We start from the raw sequence: 6811 nt of genomic DNA on the forward strand, positions 1-6811 counted from the left end.
TTTTTGGGTAGGCATTTGTGCCCATACTCTACTCAGGCAACCTTATCTTCGATTTATCTCTCATCCGGCTTCTCTTCTCTTCCCAAATCCCCAGCTAAGTAGCCAGTGGTGGCAGTGATTGGCCGACGGCCAAGGCGGCAGCTGAGAGCCAAGCGAGTGTGCGTCCGGGCAGGTGGCGTGCGTAGCCATGCGCCGAGAGAGCGCACGTCCGGGCAGGCGGTGTGCGCGTCAATGCAGTGGGCGTACATCCACACGCTGAGCAAGCGCGTGTCTAGGTAGGGTGTGTGTGTGGCCAGGCCGGGACCTACTATGGGTCGTAGCTAGGATGGTAGGGTCACGACTTGGAGTAATTAAGCTCAAGCAGGGGCTATTAGACGAGCCATTCACCGGATGGTAGCTCCTGATCCAACCATTAATAAGTATCCAAGATCTTGTTTTGGTCTCATTACTTTTGACATGTCATAGGTCACTTATTTGGCTCGATCATTTCAAGTATCCATGTGTCTCAGTTTGTGTGTTGGTGCTCCAAAATCTTTATCCTGATTGTATATTGCACATTGCATTAACCACTAATTTTCCTAATTTCGATTGCAACTTATTTCATTTAAATGTGGTCCATAGATTTCTGTATTTTCTGTCTGAGTAATATCGCACTTACAACTCAATGGCAGTTAAGGGAACAACCAAAATTCACATCATTCTACTGGAGGGGTAGATGCATCTTTTTCGACAACAACATCAGAGTCATGTCTATTGTTTTTTCGCAACAACATCAGAGTCACTAAACATTCGACAAGGCTGTTTGTAGCCATGTATATACGCTTCACTTGTGGCATAGTGTTCATACCAAACATCGGAGTCATGCACATCAATGGCTTGGTTAGGTCATGTCACATTCGTGATGATTTTCTCTGCAACCATGGTCTGTCCCTGTAACCCTGTTGTCCGATGAGGGCCCAAGGCCTGGAACATGCAGGACGACGTGGATGGTACCTGGTGGATGTCTAATGTTTTTCCAGGGACCTTTATTCAGTTATATGCGAATCGTGTGTACCTTGTTGTATTGTTTATTTTACTCTGTTTCTTGGTCTATACTTATCGGTGTTTCGAGTAAACACCAATTAGTGAATTTCTAATATTACGTATCTGACTCAGATGGTGTGCTGAGAGGACATGAGGATTATACCGGTTCAGGCCGAATGTCCCTACGTCCAGTTTCGAGCTGCTTGTGTTACCGACACTGAGTTTGTAGTAGGGGGTTACAAACTGGCGAGAGAGGAAGGAGCTCCCAAGTCTCTGTGGTTCGATTGCTCGATGTTTCTACTGCTCGATCTCTCCTTCTGAACGGTGCCCTGCCTTCCCTTTTATAGGCCAAGGGGAGAGAACAGGATACTAGAGACCGAGAGAAGGGAAGAGGGAAAAAAGAAAGAGAAATTAAGGCTCCGGGGGTGTGCCGTCCTCTTCTTCGCGTGGGTCCCGCTGACCCTGTAGATGGTGGTGGCAGCGGCGTCGCACTGAGGTCCTGTTGGCCGCTGCAGCATACGTGTAGGCGTCGTGCGCTGTTCTTGTCTTCCATCCCATCCGAGTAGACCGAATGGTCAAAGGATCCCTTGACAGAGGCCATACGGGGGGCTGGCGGTACAGTGCCAGTCAACTGACGCCGGTCGACTGATGTTGGACGGTGGTCAGGCAGGGAGTTGGCAGCAGAGTGTTGGCCTGATGACGCGGTGGGCGACGTGAGTCTCCCAGCATGGCCTGATGCGACCGCCAGTCGCATCAGGATGCGCCCGAGACGTGCTCCCGGGCGTGCGCCTCCACGCCGTAGTGGTTGAAGCGGTTCGGGTCCCACCCTGGGGCCACTGCTTTTGTCCGGTAGCAAATCCAACCCCCAGGGAGCGGGCGAGGCGGAAATCTCGTCTTGGGGGCTGGGCGAGACGGAGTCCGACCCTCGGGGGTCGGACGAGGCGGAGCCCTCCCCGTGGGATCGGACAAGTAGGAGCCCGCGCCCTGGGGTTGGAGGAGTCGGAGCCCACGCCCTGGGTTCGGACGAGGTGGAGCCCACGCCCTGGGGTCGGACGAGGCGGAAACCTCGTCCTCGGAGTCGGAGCCCACGCCTTGGGGTCGGACGAGGTGGAAACCTCGTCCTCGGAGTCGGACGAGGCGTGGCTCGGTCCCTGGGGGTCGGACGAGGCCGCAATTACGTCCTTAACCATCGGATTAGCCGACGTGACACTCATTAATCCTTTGGCTCGGATACCCGGATATAGATATCCGACAGTACTGTCAGTCAGGGGATGTAATTTCCCTTTTCACGCAAATATATAATGTCTTATAACCCCTGTGCAAAAGAAAAAAATTGTATGGCAAAAAAAGAGCATGTTTTATCTGACAAAAGTGCCAGAATTTCACTTTCGCACATTTAAAGTTTTCACGTCAAGGAGATGCCTCTCTTAACCATTTGACCTAAGAAATAAAGATGTTCCTTATTTGATTGCATAACTTTGCTATAAAATGTACCATGGGAAAGGATAGGTACGACGAGTCTCAGTAGACACGAGGAACAGACAGCTTTCAGGAAACATGGGAATAATAAACTAGGTGCTTCTCTTTCACAAAAAAAAAAAAAAAACGTGGTGCTTGAAGACTTTTGAGCGAAAAAAATTCTGTTTCCAATACAAAATAGAAATGGGTGTCATCTGGAATCTTCTGTATCAAAGCATTGGATCTTCTGGAACTGACTTTTGAGCTGTCGCATTTTTCACGCAACTCAACTCCAACATGCTTCTGTGCTAGGTTTTATCATTTCCGTTGCAACTCCAACAAGCTTCTCTGGGCATGGTTTTCTCATTTCCATGGTAGGTCTAGTCATACACTTCCAAAGATCATGTCAATATCTAAGTTAGGTTACGACACATCCATTGTTTGCATTCTTCCTTGGCAAGGTCCTCCATTGTGATCCCGCAATGTCCAAAAAAACCAGACAGGACAATATGGAGGATATGCTCTGGATGTAAAATATTTTTCAGGGTATTTTATTCAGTTCTACAGGATTTGCATCTTCTGTACTGTAAAACAATAGATGTAAATTTCCTTGTCGCACGAGTATAATTGCTGCTGCAAAACCATACGCAAAAGAAAAAAAAAACTATACTCAAATTATATGAAAAGAGCATGTTGTTGGTGACTCCCTTAACATCAGTCATTACATAAGCATCTCAGACGACTCCCCCTATGATGAGTGTCATTACAGACACAAAACTACAAATGCGAAATTTGTATGGTGTATATCAGTCGACGTGTGGTATATATGCTGCTTTGTGGAACCACAATAACAAAACATGGTTCTTGAAGGACCATTCTTTCAGGAAGAGACGGCTTCCTCCATGCTTCGAGCCTGAGAGCTAGCATATGAATGACAATGACAAAGATGAATTACGCTGTACTTGTGAGTAATGTAGGCTTGTGGCAATGGCAACCAAACTGGAGCGAGCGGCACGCTTCACAAAGCCTGTTGCGCATGTACATCTTTATTGTACAACCTCTCCGTGAAACAAAGAATTATACATAAACTGCTGATCCTGTTCGAAGCTAATCTTTCACTTTTGTAAATTTAAATGTTTGCACACGCCTATGGTTTATTATTAGGGTTGATATTCGTTGATATTCTTTTCTGAAAGTATTTGAATAGAGAAATTCACTCCTTATTTATTTGCGAGACTATACTTTTTAAGGGACCTAGGATCGAAAAAGAGTAGGTATGGCGAAGGTCAATACTCGATCAACACACTAGGGGAAGAAATAAAGGTGTCTGAATTTGGGTATGCGGCTTCCAAGAAGAAGTGGAAACGATAAGCATGGTGTCTAAACATTTTCAATAGATTAATTCTCCTTTTCCACTATAGATAATCAGTACTAAAAACGACTCCCACTGCCATGTACCTATATCACTCTCGGTTTCTAACAGGCAGTGACAAGGTATCACTACCACTACTACAGGATTTCTTTTCTGCAGCGTTTGACATTTGGGCTCCGAGGCGGGCAGCCTGGTTGCCCGCCTTGGTTATTCGAGGCTGGGCAGCCAGGCCAGCAACCACCTCGGTTAATCGAGGCGGGTGCATTAACTCAACCACCTCGGTTAATCGTTGTTAACCGAGGCGTTTGCTTTAAGGCAACCGCTTCGGTTAATATATTAACCGAGACGTTTGCTATAAGACAACCGCCTCGGTTAACAGGTGATTAACCGAGGCATTTTCTTTACAATGCCCACCTCGATTAAGTCCGGCTATAAATGCAGCTGCACCCACCCTTCTTTCCCGCGGCTCCCCTCTATTTTTTTAGGGTTTTGACCTCAAAACCCTAAAAGTGGCCATTTTCTAGGGGGAGAGGTTTTGCCCTTGGATTGTTGAAGGGTCGCCGTCCAGCTTCCGCCAGCCGTCAACATGCTACACTTAGGCCGGAGCCCCGGGCTGCCCCTCTAGACCATCCCGGAAGAAGCTCCGGGCTCCGAGTCTCAGGGCTCTACGGAGACCCTCGCCGAAACTTCTCCGAGCAACTCCTCCTTCCACCTTTACGGGGTGGCGCGATCTTCAACGTCAGCATCGACAGCCCTCCTCAGAATGGCGAAACCGAGGAGGAGCGCATTGCTCGGGAGAACCAGAACGTTAACCGCACACAGCGGTGAGAAAACGAGAAGCCATTGCAAGGGCCGAGGTTGCTCGGAATAATCGCCTCGATTCTCAAGGAAGACCGCTCCCGCTCCACCGTGACCTCGACAAAGAATTTCTCCGTGTTGACGGCCACGATGTCTTGAAGACTCCAAGCACCAATTTGGCAGTAGCCACCAATGAGCTCGCTCGTTTCCCTCAAACGCCCGAGCTCTCCAAGATCGCCGCCATGCTTAAAGCGGCTCACTATCAGGTCAATGAGATTCGCGAGGATCAGAGACCTTCGTGCTCTACGAGCACGATTCACCGATCAGCTGCGCCGAGATCCAATCGCCGCCCTAGTCAAAGCCATTTTGTCGACCAGTCGCTACCTCTCCAGGGTGGCGCCGGGGGCCATCGCACCAAACACCATCACCAACACGACCAGGAGGTCAAACAGGACGCTCGAGTGCACCTCAGCAACCTCCGGGATGCGCGACAGCGTATCAAGCAACATCGCTTGGGTCGCCACAAAGATGAAGTGCATCGCCGCCAGGAGTACGAGTAGGAGTACGGCAACCCGGACTCAGCTCTCGAGCTTATCCCTGACTATAACGCTGTAGACGACGGTGTCGACAACCCTGAGGGGCCTCCATCTTTCACAAGAGCACTCCGAATACTTCGGTGGCCCCGTGGTTTTAAGATCACCGGAGTCGAGCCCTATGAAGGAAGAATGAACCCGACACAGTGGCTGCAGGCTTACGCCACTGCTGTCCGCGCCACCGGAGGAGACACCAACGTCATGGCAAATTATCTCCCCATCATGCTCACGCTACCCACCATGAGCTGGTTTACCAGCCTTGCGCCAGACTCCATCGGATCCTAGGAAGAGCTGAAGAAAGTCTTCACCGACAACTACATGGCCATGTGTACTCGACCTGGCACCAAGCATGATCTCAGCTGCATCAACCAAAAGCCGTCCGAGCTCCTCCGCAGCTACATCTGACGTTTCTCTGAGATGAGGAACTCTATTCCCAACATCATGGAAGCTGAGGTCATCACCGCCTTTATCTGAGGACTACACCATCGAGAGTTCTGCTCCAAGTTCAACCGCAAGCCGCCCACCGGCATCGACGAGATGATAGCTACAGCCAATCAGTATGCCGACGCCGAGGAAGCCAAGGTGCGCTTCAACAAGGATGCAGGCACTCATCGCCCGTCTCACCGCTATGATGACCGCCCCAACGACCGACGCCATAGCGACCGCCGCCCCGACGACCGCAGCTACCATCGCGACAGCGGCCATGATCGGACAGGTGGACCCAGGCCTGGCCAAAATCGCCACCGCCAGCCAGACCACATAGTCACCACTGTCAGTCAACCCCGCGCCAAGTGCAACTACGACGAACAGTACCAAAAGATCCTCGACGGTCTGTGCCCTCTTCACAAGAACGCCAAACACAAGATGAAGGACTACATTGGTTTGACTAAGGAGTTCCAGGACAGAGGCTCGACGACGACGCCAACGATGGAGCTGGTGGTCGCTGACCACCTGGGGGCAACAACAATGCCTTTCAGGACCACGATAAGGTTGTCGCCACCATCTTCGGGGGCCTCACCTCCACTGAGAGCAGAAGAGAGCGGAAGCTCGCAGCACGGCGGGTGCTCTCCGTCACTACGGAAGATGCCACCGCTAACCCCATCTATCGCCCATGGTCCGAGGTCCCCATCACCTTTAGTAGGGCCGACCAGTGGGTGGATATTCTCTACACAGGGCATTTTCCCCTCGTCCTCGACGCAACCGTATAGAAGGTGCTCTTCAGAAAAGTGCTCATTGACGGTGGGAGCGCTTTGAATCTCCTCTTCGCCGGAGCCCTAAAAGAGATGGGCCTCGGTTTGTCAGATCTCACACCTTCCGACTCTACCTTTTTGGGTGTGGTGTAGGTAGGGCCTCCAAACCGCTTGGAGAGATTACCCTACCAGTTTAGTTCAGCATGGCAAGCAACTACCGCATCGAACATATCAACTTCTACGTCGCCGACTTCGACACCGCCTACCATGCCATACTTGGTCGGCCAGCTTTGGCCAAGTTCATGGCCGTACTGCACTACGCATATCTGGTGATGAAGATGCCTTTGCCTGTAGGAGTCCTGGCTCTGTGGGCCAAC

The sequence above is a fragment of the Miscanthus floridulus genome, chromosome 14 (genome assembly GCF_019320115.1).
Source record: "Miscanthus floridulus cultivar M001 chromosome 14, ASM1932011v1, whole genome shotgun sequence".
Taxonomy (NCBI): domain Eukaryota; kingdom Viridiplantae; phylum Streptophyta; class Magnoliopsida; order Poales; family Poaceae; genus Miscanthus; species Miscanthus floridulus.